This window comes from Macrobrachium nipponense, chromosome 8 (assembly GCF_015104395.2).
Source record: "Macrobrachium nipponense isolate FS-2020 chromosome 8, ASM1510439v2, whole genome shotgun sequence".
Classification (NCBI taxonomy): domain Eukaryota; kingdom Metazoa; phylum Arthropoda; class Malacostraca; order Decapoda; family Palaemonidae; genus Macrobrachium; species Macrobrachium nipponense.
In genome coordinates, this window is record NC_087203.1 from 61,942,735 (window position 1) to 61,957,734 (window position 15,000).

At 35.4% G+C, this 15,000-nt stretch overlaps 1 long non-coding RNA gene across 1 annotated transcript in view; it reads right to left on the reverse strand.

Annotated features, from left to right (window-relative positions):
* Window positions 1–15,000, reverse strand: part of LOC135222803 (uncharacterized) — a 326,159-nt gene that overhangs the window by 196,346 nt on the left and 114,813 nt on the right. The gene's annotated exons all lie outside the window — the stretch shown is intronic.

Below are 15,000 nucleotides of genomic sequence, written 5' to 3' on the forward strand. Positions count from 1 at the left end.
GTTCGAAAGTTCTGGCCGACAGCCAGACAGACAAGTCAATTACTATATTCCCTTGGACAGTAAACAGGAACTACCATAGAAAGGAGAGGAAATGGGAAAGAGTAGGACTTTCTCGAAAGAAAGTGGTAGACCTTTTACTGAAAGGGAAAACGTAAGTAGGGAGGATTTCGAAGCTTTATATAATTAGGAGCTGTTTGGCCATTTTATATTGCCTCTGCTTACTTTAAATTACGCTGTCTCAAGTTCCTTATTGTGACTGAGGAAAGATATCGTTGCCAGTTTCAAGAATAATTTTGTAGGCTTAGGCACTGACTCGGCACTCAGCCCTCCTCTACAATTAGGGTTTATTGACCAACATCTCTGCAAAAACTCTCATAGCACAGTTTCTGTTTGTCTTCCACATTGGTAAAACATTCTTGAGGATTTATGAAGTGGTAAAACGTTCGTGAGAATTCATCAAAATTTAGAAGAGCTGACAACTGCTAAAACATTCGACTTATGTGAGAATAAAGCATTATTTGCTTAATATATGAATTTCTCCCAAATATATGGTACCTACTTTCTTACACGAGAGCCATTAGAACATGCTTGTCCGAAGAAACCGTGCAATATGGTTGGTTTGAGTTCACTGTCTTCATGTGTATGTATGTATCGTATGTTATGTATGTTGTATGTATTGTATGTAATGTATTGTTATGTATATTTTGATTTCATATAGAAGCTCTCTCTCTCTCTCTCTCTCTCTCTCTCTCTCTCTCTCTCTCTCTCTCTCTCTCTCTCTCTCAATATAAAACCAAGAAATGAAGGTGTTCAGATAGACTAGAAAACAGATGACATAATTCGGTCGTGACTGCGGTTAATAAATCAAAGTAATAGAAAGTATTCCGAAAGGGCATACCTCCCCCAGAACTAATTGAAATATTCTGTCTCCATCTCAAATTTTGTTCACCTTTTCATTGGTCCCTAGAAAACTCCTTTGCTCGATTCCCTTAAAATCGTCCCCGTCTTGAGAAGCTGCTGAGTGGTAAACAAATTATTACTGTGGAATACATACATAAACTGTTTAACTTTGTTGTTGGAGGTAATCGGGAAAGTTAATAAAGACCTCCGCTCCCCCCAAAAATGAAAATGAATAAATCTAAGCCTTACTGGCATCTCGTACAATCTTCACCTAGTATAAGGAATGAGTAGCCAGGAGAAATAAATGAAAACTAAATTAGAAAATTTTCTTGTTTGTTTTGCGATGTATCACCGCGCCTCTGTCTAGTTATTATTACTCGAATTCCACACGCTGTCATTTCTTCAAAAAGGAAATATTATTATGCTACCTGATGCAATCATTGTAGTACTGTAAATCAGTGTTCTGAAACAATGCAAGACCAGGAGTGACACAATTTTACGGTTAAATAATTTTGCAACAATACAGTCAGTTGCATTTCGTGCTTTGAATAGCGTGTATCTTGAATTTCGTTAGACGGAAAAATATTGCGTCCACGCTATATGATCTTAAGTGGAAAGCAACAAGGCGCTGTAGCTGCATTGGTCGTCCAGGTTACTAGCGTTTCACGAGTATAGTCTCTCTCTCTCTCTCTCTCTCTCTCTCTCTCTCTCTCTCTCTCTCTCTCTCTCTCTCTCTCATTAGTAGACATTCGTCTATCGTGGTGGCTAATGTGCTGTATATTTTGAATGTATTTTATTAAAAGGTTTCGTGCTTTCCAAATAACTTATTTTAATGTACTACTATTGCTAATGTTGTCGGTGTCATTGATCCTGTAGCTTATTTATCTAATTAATCAGATCTCTCCCTCATCTTTTATCAACGTATACTTTGCATGCCTTCATGTAAGCAACTTTTAATTATACTATTATCATTATTATTATTATTATTATTAGATTATTATTATTATTATTATTATTATTATTATTATTGTTGTTGTATACATATATATATATGTAGATATATATATATATATACATATATATATATATATATAGTATATATATATAAATAGATATATATATATATATATATATATATATATATATATATATATAGTAGATATATATATATATATTTATATATATATATATATATATATAGTATATATATATATATATATATATATATATATACATATTAATCTCAGAAACTTTTTCCTAAAAAAACTTAGTCTCGGATTGCGATCATGAGGGCGTAGTTAATTTTTACATGCTAATTCGGAATTGTTTAGAGGACAAATGATACATAATGTTAGTATCAGTACTACGCAGTTAACGTGAAGGTTGAAGAAGAACTTGGTGTAAAGCAGACTGTAATGTCGTTAAAAATGTAGACGAGGTTTTGCTCACATTTTCAAGAAACTGTTATACTCTTTTGAAAAGGGTGTTATTTTTTTTTCTTAAACAGCGAACGAATACAATAGCTATCCTCTTCGTTGTGTATGTATGAAAAATAATGTTTTATGAATAATTATATGAATAATTGTATTTCCTCAATCGAAGAGCTTCGGTATTCTTTGCATTTTTTATCTAGTTCCTATTTTTCAACTTCAACTTTTTTAGCGTTCATGTAATGAAACCTTTGAAATGGATCTTGTGTTAACAGTATGTCTGGCGAATTTTTTTTAATATGGCACTATTTTTATTGCAAATATCACATTAAAGTTAACTTGCATTCATTATGCGGGATGAGAGTTCTGACTTGTTCTGATCAAATACCTCAGGAGTTATAGTTGGCCATTTTGGGTTGAAAATAGAATGGTTATAAATTTGAAGCTGCACTGCATATTTCATGAATTAGTTGGAATTATAGTAATGCAATATGCAGGTAATTATTAAATGAAAACTGAAACATTCAACTGGAAGCGATATTGAATTCTCTTCAAGATGGGCCTTATGGGAGCCTTATGAAGTGTGTCCTGACTGAATAGATCTTTTTCTCCAAGAACAGTTATTAATGTTATTTGAATCGAAATGCAAAATGATTCTGAAAAAATTATTATCACTTTATGAACAGCCTTTCACAGTGAGTACTGACAATAAAGATACTGGATCGTCTAGTCTGCAGTGACACTATTCTAAAGGAATATACAAACAATCGTAAAAAACAAGGCTTGACGTCACTAAGCCTTGGAAGAGGAAGACAACGAAAAAATGCAGATGAATAAATCAGGGCCACAGAGATTATAATCAATTACGGCTCGAAGGCAAAAAAACAACCTCTATGAACTTTTACATAAAAACGGTGTGACAGTTGGGTAACTATGCAGACACGTTCTTGAACATGGAAACATTACAGTAACAGCGTTACCGGGGAAGAAACAAATTATTAATGTTATTATTATTTTCTCCAAAAAAAGGTTACATGATAGATTGTTTATCTAATAGTGAGCGGTATAACGTAATAATTTGTCTCTATTCCAACGAAAATGTGGTAACGTGAGGGCCGCACGAATGTAGACTAACTATTAAATTTGAATAATTACCTGGATTAGAATAAGGGAGTTTTTGTGGATGTAGGTGAGGAGAAGTTTGGGAGGAAGGGGGCTGTATTGCTCTGCTGATCTGGAGGAAAATTAGTTGAACGAGACAACTTAGTTACTTCTGTAAATACTTAGAGGACTCTTCCCAATGATTTGTTATTAAATGCAAGGTGAAAATAAGAGCAGGTAAAATTAACGAGGTTGAAGAGATAAGTGGAAAGGTATCAAAGGGATCAGATGAGAAATACGGAGTTTTTGCAAGTTGAAGCCGCCTGTCAAATTTCTAAATCAGGAATAAAGTAGTTAGATCAACGACAGATCACAATACTTAAAAAAGGGAAAGTATTTAGGTTAGTTTTTTTGTGTATTTAAGCATCTGTAATTAGTGAAAAAGTCCATCATACGTAGAAAACAGAAAAATGTTTACCATATTCTTTTTCTAAAAATGATAAGACGTACATTGTGTTCGATTAAAGAAGTATGAATTTTTTCTTGAAAATCAACAACTATAACTTTTTTAAGTGGGTATTTTTTTCATTAAAATATTTTTCCGAATAAACGATTCCATGTAGATGATGCTAAACTCGGAATCAAAGGAGCTATATATATATATATATATATATATATATATATATATATATATATATATATATATATATATATATATATATATATAAATAACTTGATCACGAAGTATATAAAACGTGATGCTATGTATAAATAAAGGTTTTTGCCACGAAGGAAAAAAATGAAAAAGCGAGATAGCCGAGTACTTTCGGTCCTGTTCGGACCCTTTACTGAAGGCAAACTGATTTTACAGAGAACATCATAGCCAGTTTGGATATTAAGCCTTCTTTTGACTATGTTGTTCTCTGTAAAATCAGTTGCCTTCAGTAAAGGGTCCGAACAGGACCGAAAGTACTCGGCTATCTCGCTTTTTCATTTTTTCCTTCGTGGCAAAAAACCTTTATTTATATATTATATATATATATATATATATATATAATATATATATATATATATATATATTTACTATATATAACATCATATATACTATATATAACATTGGCGTTTCCACAAAACCGCCTATAGCACATTTTGGGCATAATGAGTTATTGCTACCATAAAAACAAGCATACTTTGATCTTTAATATCACAGACTTTTACATTAATGTCTCAAGTGGTTTTCGATATATACAATATCAGTACTGTCGAATATCGTCATCTCACACTAAATCAGTTTTCACAAAGTGACGAATGTTCAACTCGTCACTTTGTGAAAACATGAAGCTTTTCTCACAAAGTACAGGATCGTTAACTAAAACCATTCGGTTACTGTGTATGATAACTTTTTATGATGTGCTAATTTACGCGTAACAACTTGAATCTGACTATGGAAGATGCAAAATATACTGGAAGATGCATTAGCAACTCTCTGGTAGACTTGGGGCAACCCGAACGAGCTGTAAGGTCTGTAAGGTAAGGCTGCTCTCTTGAGACTGGCGAGCCTTAAGGGCTTTTGTGCATTATCATTGAAGTTCTTGGGCCCTCTTCAGGCCCACCTCCCCAGCCTGGCAGGATACCTACCTTCCTCTGAGGAAGAAGCCTCTGGGTCGGACCCTTCACTTCCAGGCTACCCTCAAGAGATTGGTGAGTCTTGGGGGCTTTTAAGACTCATCCTCGAAGTTCTTGGTTCCTCTCCAGGCCTGCTTCCCCAGCCTGGCAGGATACCAACCTTCCCCTGAGGAAGCACCCTCTAGGTCCGGCTCCCCTCAAGGCTGCCCTCAAGATACTGGCAAGCCTTGAAGGCTTGTGGGCCTCATCCTTGAAATTCTAAGGCCTTTTCCAGGCCTGCTTCCTCAGCCTAGCAGGATACCTGCCTTCCTTTGAGGAAACAACCTTTGGGTCGGACCCTTCACTTCAAGGCTTCCCTCAAGAGACTGGCTGGCCTTGAGAGCTTTTGGGCTACAACCCTGAAGGTATTGAGACCTCTCCAGGCCTGCTTCCACAGCCTGGCAGGATGGCTGTCTTCCTCAGAGGAAGCAGCATCTGGTTCGGACCCTCCCTTTCAAGGCTGCCCTCATGAGACTGGCTAGCCATTGAGGGCTTTTGGACCTCATTCTTGACGTTCTTGGGGCCCCTCTCCAGGCCCGCTTTCCCAGCCTGGCAGGATACCTGCCTTTCTCCCAGGAAGTAGGCTCTGGGTTGAACCCTTCCCTTCATGGCTGCCCTCTAGGGACTGGCGAGCCTTGGCCCTTGGTGGCTTTTGGGCCTCATCCTTGAAGTTCTTGGGCCCTCTCCAGGCTCTGGGTCGGACCCTTTCCTTTAAGGCTGCCCTCAAGAGACTGGTGAGCCATGGGAGCTTTTGGTTTTCGCCCCCTTTCCTTAGGGAGGGCTTGCGTAGGTAGCTTTTGGTCTCCATCCTGAGGAGGGCTGCCTTCTTGTTTTCTTGTCCTCTTCTGAATTTCCATGACAAAGGAAATGGAAATTCAGAAGTCCTCGCCTTATTCTGGGTCAGGGGAGTCCTCTATTCATGCTGGTGCAGGGAACCTCGGTTTCTTCTGTCCATTAAACCAGATAAACCAATAAAGTCCCGCGACATCGTCGTCTTACTGTTGATCAGCATTTCTGTGTCTTTCATTATCTTCCAAAGACGTGTGCAGTCTTCTCTCAGGCTGGCCAGCATCCATATCAGTTCGCGTCTTTCCCTCTAGGTCTTTGCCTCTGCTTCTTCTTATCTTACTATCGCCATCTGATGGAGAAGATCCAGTCTTTCGGGTCAAGTCCCTCAATGAATGTGCTTCGCCTTCATTTACTCTTTCGACGTTGACTCGGCCGCGTGGGATGGGACACCGTCGCCATCTTTTCGGCGTTTCGCCTGGGGTGGTTGTTGGTCATTCAGTAATCAGAATCCAAGGATCAAGGAGCAAGCCACATTCATGTTTGCAGTGGAAGCTAACAAGTGGAGGCAGGCTAAGCTTACCCCTGAGTGCAGAAATCAGCAAATATATAGGGAGGTCGAAAGAATTTCTGATTTATGAAAAAATCGTCAAAATAGAAAAATTAAACTACACCTTTGAAAATATTCCAGGATTTCGAACAACAGAATTTCTCTTTACTTTTTTCTGTAAAATTTTAGGTTCTCCAGTCTATTACAACTCCGGGTCTGACGACTTGAGGAGTTTTATGAACGACAAGGTAACTAACATTCACTTTCCTTTGTTCCTATTTGTCTTCAGATTCATTAGATTCATTCAACGCTACTACGATTATATCTTGTCGAATCGTAAGCCAAGAACCTTCATGGTACCCTCCCGCCCCGCTTGTCCGAGTAAAGGAGACGCATACACACACATACACACACACATACACACACATAACAAAAACACATACACACACATACATACATATATATATATATATATATATATATATATATATATATATATATATGTGTGTGTGTGTGTGTGTAGTGGTGTGTGTGTGTGTGTGTATGTGGTGTGTGTACAGCAGGTGACGGACGATTATAATTTCCCTTGTGGCTTAATATATGTGAATACACACACACACACACACACACACACACAATATATATATATATATACATATATATATATATATATATATATACTATATATATATTTAGATTGTGTATATATATGAATGTATATATTTGTATATATCTTAGTACATATAGTCCAGCGTTTGTGTCCTAGATGGTGACGATGACATACCTTTGTAAAAATTAGCCGAGAAAAATAACTCAAATAACTACGATTCTGAGGATTCTGATATACCACTCACAACCATCAAAGAGAATCTTGAGAATGACAATTCTCCCATGGATGTTCTGATAGTCCAGAGTCTGATTCCATCAGTATGATAATAAATAAGAATTGTGGTACAGTTTGTGCAAAATACGAGAATATCCAAGAGAAAGACAGCCAAGTGGAATGCCGCTATTAAAAAGGGATAACTTTTCAGAAAAAGGGAAACTTCAAAAATATTTAACATTTTTATACAAATATATATATGGGATACAAATAAATGTGTATATATCTTACAATCTCAGCCTATATTGTACGTATTTACATGAAGCAAAATTTCAACCTTTGTGACAAATATCCATTATTTCAAATAACATAATGTCACCACAAAGTGACGAATAAATGTCGAATCGTTAACACTGTGAGTCAGTCAGTTTTCACAAACTGATGAATATCTTTTGATAAACAGTATTAAGATATCTTTATGAATTTCAGAAATTGTTTAAACACTGTTAGAAAGAGGTCTTAAAATTATCAGCTACCAAAAATCAACAGTTTAGCGACTTAATTACCCAATAAAAAGATGATTTGAAACTAAAGAAATCTTTAAACGCGATTTACTTAAAACAAGAATTTTACCGATTCAACGGTTTGTGGGAACGTCGACTATATATATATATATATATATATATATATATATATATATATATATATATATATATATATATATCATATTAGAGAGAGAGAGAGAGAGAGAGAATTTACAAGATCCAACTTCTATAAACAAGAGATAGGTATATAATTGGAGAGGACAATAAACTGACCTAGTAGCCATCTTGCTTGGTGAGACGTACCCGCGTGAAGTCACAATAATCAACAGATATCACAAGTTTAACATACGACTAGAATTTGAGAAATATCTAGAAGTGTTCGTGAACTATCGGTGATAGTTCACTAATCTTATCGGTGATAAGATTAGTGTGAAAATAGTAGGATAAAGCGTCTTCTAAGTTAGTTTATCAAGTGTAATACTATAAATCAGAACAAGATGGCAGTAAGTTCCAACTGCGGGAAGAGGTGGCGTAATTTGGCGTGTTTAGCAGATTCGCAATACGATGAGGTAGCAGGAAGGGAACTGGCATTTCTCATCTATGAAATCAGCACAGTCCTAACCAAAAGATACAAAAGCATTCATAGATATATTAGAAGGATATAATCCGTCAAACTGGAACAAATCTAATGAAAACATCTTGAAAATAATTGAAGAAGTTCCAAATAAAATCCAAGTGGTCAAGAGACTCATAAAGAAAATATACATAAACCAACATATTCCGACAAAGAAAAATGAATAAGGTGAATCTTGTGAATATCCTAATTGATGCATTAGGAAAAAGAATGCCAAAAGCATGCAAACTGTGTAAGGTTTGGTATAGCATAGTCAATCCACAAAACCTAATCAGAAAATGTGCTGCATGCAACATTCCGACCCATCCACAGTGTGCTGAGTAATACAAGATTTGAGAAAAGATACAAGAATTTTTTGTTCAACAGTCTATCATGGATAGACAATGTTATTAAATCAAGATTGAATGTAAAAATAGTGAGGATGAAGAAGAAGAGGAAGAGGAAGAAGAAGAAGAAAAAGAAGAAGAGGAAAACGGAAGAGAAGTAAACAAAAATGAAATGACAGAAAAAAATAAGGAAAACAAAGAACAAGATAAAAGTATGGATGCAGAGATACTCATTGATACTACATATGAGGCAATAAAGCAGCATACCTACGAAGAATAAATTACGATATGACAACAGAAAACAAGCAAATCCCGAAGAGGCTCTACCCAGATCTATACAATGACGGGAAAGAGGAAAAATAGACAAGAAGACAAAATCTGCAACCTTTTGAAAGAGGGAATTGCAGATTTGGAGAAAGATGTTACTACAAACATCCTAAGATATGTCAAAAACTATGAAATATATGGTAAATGTGCATACTTAGATGGATATGGGGATGATTGCAGAGATCTGCATCCAAAATATGTAAAAACCTAAAAGAAGGAAAAGGATGTAAGTTCGACAAAAAATGCAAATATATGCACCCTGTAGCCATGAATCATAATCAAATAAATAACCAACCAAGTAATAAAATCCAAAATAAGAAAGAAACAAATAAAGAGAGAAATCAAGAATATCAGGTAAAAGAGAAAAGCAAACCACCAATGAGATATGCAGAGGTGTCAGCAAAAAATTTCAAAGCATCAGCTCCGAAATTCTACTCAAGAGATAATAACTGTATTTATTATGCAAGAGGATATTGCAGAAACGGAGAAAATTGCAGATTCAGACACGAAATTAATAATTATGATGAAGGAAGATCAAATATTATGGAAAAGTTGGATTTTTTAATGTCAGAATTTCTGGAAATGAAAAAAAGAACAACATACCAGAACAGGAAGAGACATGGGAAAATCCTTATTACTACCAGTATTAAATGAAGGAGAAAACACGCAAACCATCATAGTGATGAATGCGCAGGGTTTAGTTACGAGTAACTCAAAAAGAAAAATAGAGTACTTAGAAGAACTAACCCAAATGAAAAGAAAAATATATAATGAATTATAAGTGAACCCTGGTATTCCAAGAGACTGGGAATGATGATCAAATAAAAGGGTTCCAAACTTATAGATCAGATAGAAAAAATAGGAATCAAGGGGGAACCGCAATATATGGGAAAGACAAAAAACAAGGAAAAATATATGAGAAATATAGTAACTCAGAATGTGAACTAATAGCGGTAGAATTTGAATCTGAAAAATTGATGAACATAGTAATATATAGACCTCCTAATACTAAAGAGTTTGACTTAATAATTGAAAAATTGGATGATATATGTAGAAATCACAAGGACTGGACTATTCTCCTATCTGGTGACTTCAACTTTCCTTTCGTAGAATGGAAAGAACGAATAGGAGATTGTGGTTGTACTTATACATATAAAAAAGAGAGTAATAGTAGTGCAGAAGATAAGAGGCAATTTGAAAAGCTATTAGATATGCTACTAGAATACAACATTCAACAAATAAATCACCTGCCAACAAGAAAGGAAAATACTTTAGACCTAGTATTTGTGAACGAGATGAATTATGTTAAAGAAATAATAGTTTATAATGCGAGTATTTCAGACCATAATGTCATAGAATTAACAGTTCATTCCAAAAGCAAGTGAAAATAGAGATAAGCAAGAAATGAAAAAGTGGGAAGGATATGGAAAATACAACTTCTACAGTAAAAATATAAAATGGTCAGAAATTAATGAAGAATTAAACAAAGATTGGGATAACATTTTCGTAAGTGATGACATAAGGGTAAATACTAGGAGATATTATATAAATATTGGAGATAATAGTGGAAAATATATACCGAAGAAGAAAAGTAAACATCATTCATGCATACAAGAGACAGAAGGATCTTGTTCCAGAAAATCAGAAAGTGGAAAAAAGGTCTTGCAAAAGAAAAAATGCATGGAAAGTTATAGAACTAAAAAGTAAGATAGAAAATGCAGAACAAAAGATTATACAATCAAAAGAAAATGAAAAACGGGACTTGGAAGAAAAAACCCTATTAAATATCAAGCAAACCCCAAACTATTATACTCATATGCGAAGAAGATGAATAAAAGAAGAATAGAAATATGGCCCTCTGAGAATTGAAGGGAGATTAACGAATGAAAAAAAGGAAATTTGCAAACATACTGGCAGAACGATATAAGAGAGAATTCACCCCTAGAATAGATAATGAAGATAATGATATAGAAGTAAGGGATGAAAATAGTGAATATTTAGCTGACATAGATATTAATGAAGCTGATATTGTGCAGGCTATTAATGAAATTAAAAATGGAGCTGCTGCAGGGCCTGATGGTATTCCTGCTATTTTGTTAAAGAAAGTAGTTCATTCTATCGCAAAGCCACTTGCAATATTATTAAGACAAAGTGTAGATACAGGCAAGATATATGATGAGCACAAATTAGCATATATTACCCCTACTTTCAAAAGTGGATCAAAGACTAGAGGCAAGTAATTATAGGCCTGTGAGTCTAACATCACATATTATGAAAGTGTATGAAAGGGTAATGAAGAAAAATATTATGAAACATTTAATAAAAAATAATTTGTTTAATAAAGGACAACATGGTTTCGTACCCGGAAAAAGTACACAAACCCAACTGTTAGTCCACCGTGAAAACATATTCAAAAATATGAAAAGCGGAAATGAAACAGATGTGGTTTATTTAGACTTTGCAAAAGCTTTTGATAAAGTAGACCATAATATATTAGCGAAGAAAATTAGAAAACACAATATCGTGGATAAAGTAGGAAGATGGTTAAAAGAATTTTTACACAACAGAAAACAGATAGTTATTGCAAACGACAAGAAATCGGATGAAGCCAAGGTAATATCCGGTGTGCCGCAAGGTACGGTGTTAGCTGCAATACTGTTTGTTATTATGATTGAAGACATAGACAATAATGTTAAGGATTCGGTAGTGAGTAGTTTCGCAGATGACACAAGAATAAGTAGAGAAATTACTTGTGATGAAGATAGGAACGCTCTACAAAGAGACCTTAACAAAGTATATGATTGGGCAGAGGTAAATAGGATGGTATTTAACTCTGATAAATTTGAATCATAAATTATGGAGACAGAGAAAGAAAGCTATATGCATATAAGGGACCTAATAATGAGACCATCACAAATAAGGAAGCAGTTAAAGACCTTGGTGTGATGATGAATAGGAACATGTTATGCAATGATCAAATAGCAACTCTGTTGGCAAAATGTAAAGCAAAAATGGGAATGTTGCTACGGCACTTCCCAAACAAAACAAGAAAAGCTGAACACATGATTATGCTTTATAAAACATATGTTCGTAGTCCACTTGAATATTGCAATATGATATGGTACCCACACTATCAAAAGGATATTGCACAAATAGAGAGTGTACAAAGGTCCTTTACAGCTAGAATAGAAGAAGTTAAGGACCTAGACTACTGGGAAAGACTACAATTCTTAAAATTATATAGTCTAGAAAGGAGAAGAGAACGCTACATGATAATTCAGGCATGGAAACAGATAGAAGGAATAAGCAGAAAATATCATGGAACTAAAAATATCAGAAAGAGCAAGCAGAGGTAGATTAATAGTGCCCAAAACTATACCAGGAAAAAATAAGGAAAGCACACAGGACATTAATCCACTACGCACCAGCATCGATAATGCAGCGTCTATTCAATGCGTTGCCAGCTCATCTGAGGAATATATCAGGAGTGAGCGTAGATGTGTTTAAGAATAAGCTCGACAAATATCTAAACTGCATCCCAGACCATCCAAGATTGGAAGATGCAAAATATACCGGAAGATGTACTAGCAACTCTCTGGTAGACATTAGAGGTGCCTCACACTGAGGGACCTGGGGCAACCCGAACAAGATGTAAGATTTGTAAGATAAGATTTATCTCAAAACTCCTAATACGCAAGAGGTAGGTATATAATTGGAGAGGACAATAAACTGACCTATTACCAAATATCTCAAAACTCCTAATACGCACGTAACGAGAGAGAGATTAGATAACATTTAATGCCAAGATATTATTGGATGTATGATGGAAGATAATATACTAATAACAATATGCAAGGCAATTCAACAAGAAAATTATGACCTGAGTTACATGAACCAAGTATAATAATGTTTATTATTATACTTGGTTCATGTAACTCAGGTCATAATTTTCTTGTTGAATTGCCTTGCATATTGTTATTAGTATATTGTCTTCCAATCAATTAACATCCAATTATATACATACACATGTATATAATATGTGTGTATATATATATATATATATATATATATATATATATATATATATATATGATATATATATATATATATATATATAATTGCTTAGTGCGTGCGCATGCCTGTTTGTGTGGTAGAATCCACTCTTGAAAACTTCGTCGATAATATATTTGTTATTGGTTATTCTGGTTTGCTCTTTTTGAAAATTTCCCTTAGTTTAGATAATGAGCGTATTAACAGGTATAATTCATGTCAAATATAGTGTTTTTATATATAAACAATAAAATAACATAAACTATAATAAATGTCGCTAAACGTTCAAACGAACCTTACGCTAAAGTAAAGAAAATCATTGAGTTAGCGTGAGGAGGCCGCTCCCTTACATCAGCTCACTCACAGCCCGTTACTTCCCCATACAGCATTCTTGAGGAAGGATAAGCTGTAGTTTGGAATCGTCTTCCTTTATGAATCAAAACGCCGCCGTTCCCTCCCTTCTGATCAACTGGCGGCCGTTGGGAACGAAATTGTTATTATTCGTCTGTCCCTTTCCTTCCTTCCTTCATTCCTTCCCTCCCTCTCTTTCTCTCTCTTAATCAGCTCTTCCATCCCTCAACCGCCGCCCCCCTACACCCCCTTTCCTTAGAGTCTACCTTCCTCTATTCAGCCTTTTGCAACGTTGTCATTCATTCGAGCGAAATGAAGCAGTTCCCAGATTTGATTCAGTTACTGTTTGATTATGCTCTCTCACTCACTCACTCACTCACTCTCTCTTCTTTTTCCTTTACTTTTTCTCTCTCCTTAATACTTCCTTTTTGCGTTCATTTCCCTCAGTTTTGCTTCAACTTGTCTATCTTCTTATACTTCCCTTCATCCTTTTCTTCTTCTCTCTTCCTTCTTCCTATCTAGCTTTCCACTGTCTTGCTTTCTCCTCTCCCCAGTACTCTCCTTCCGTTCTCTTCTGTCGGTTTTCAAGCACCGTTTGCATCGCTCTGTTTATTGGCGACACGATCCTTCTTTGGTTCATTAATAGTTTTCTGTAGAAGAAAACTATTGAGATGCCTTTTTGTCTGTCCATCCGCCCTCGGATCTCACAAACTACTGAGGATAGACCTAGGCTGCAAATTGCATGTCGATCATCCACCCTCCAATCAACTAACATGACAAGTTGCAGCCTTCTATCACCAGTAGTTTTTATGATTTTACTTAAGGTGAAAGTTAATCATGATGTGCGTCTGGCACCGCTATAGGTGCCAACCACACAGGCCACCACGGCTGAAAATTTCATGGTCCACAACTGAGAGTTTAATGGGCCGTGGCTGAGTGTTTCATACAGCATTGTACACTGTGCAGAAAACTCAGTTACGCCGAAGAAATTTCGGGGCATTCTTGATTTCATAGATACTCCAGTTCATACGGCAAGACGTTGTCCTTGTGAAAAGTGAAGACGCTGGCTTCTGCTTTTTTTCGTTAGTAAACGCAGAAATCATTTATGGGTGATTTCTCTCTCTCTCTCTCTCATCGGGGTCTCTCTCCGCTGCTCTCTCTCTTCGTCTCTCTCTCTCTCTCTCTCTCTCTCTCTTCTGCTGACAAATAAAGGGTAGACTCGGCTAATGTCCTTCGAGGCAAAGAACAGATTTGGTGAGCTTGGTTAATTGCATGATAATTACGATAACAATAAGGACCTTTTTTTACCTAATGCGGTCAGTAAGAGTTATTTGTGCCGTTTGATTTTGCTGCTGTATCTTGGAAGAAAAATAAACCTTTCTTCCTTCAATTATATATATATATATATATATATATATATATATATATATATATATATATATATATATATATATATGCACGTTTATATCTTATTATAGATATAATATATATATATATATATAATTATATATA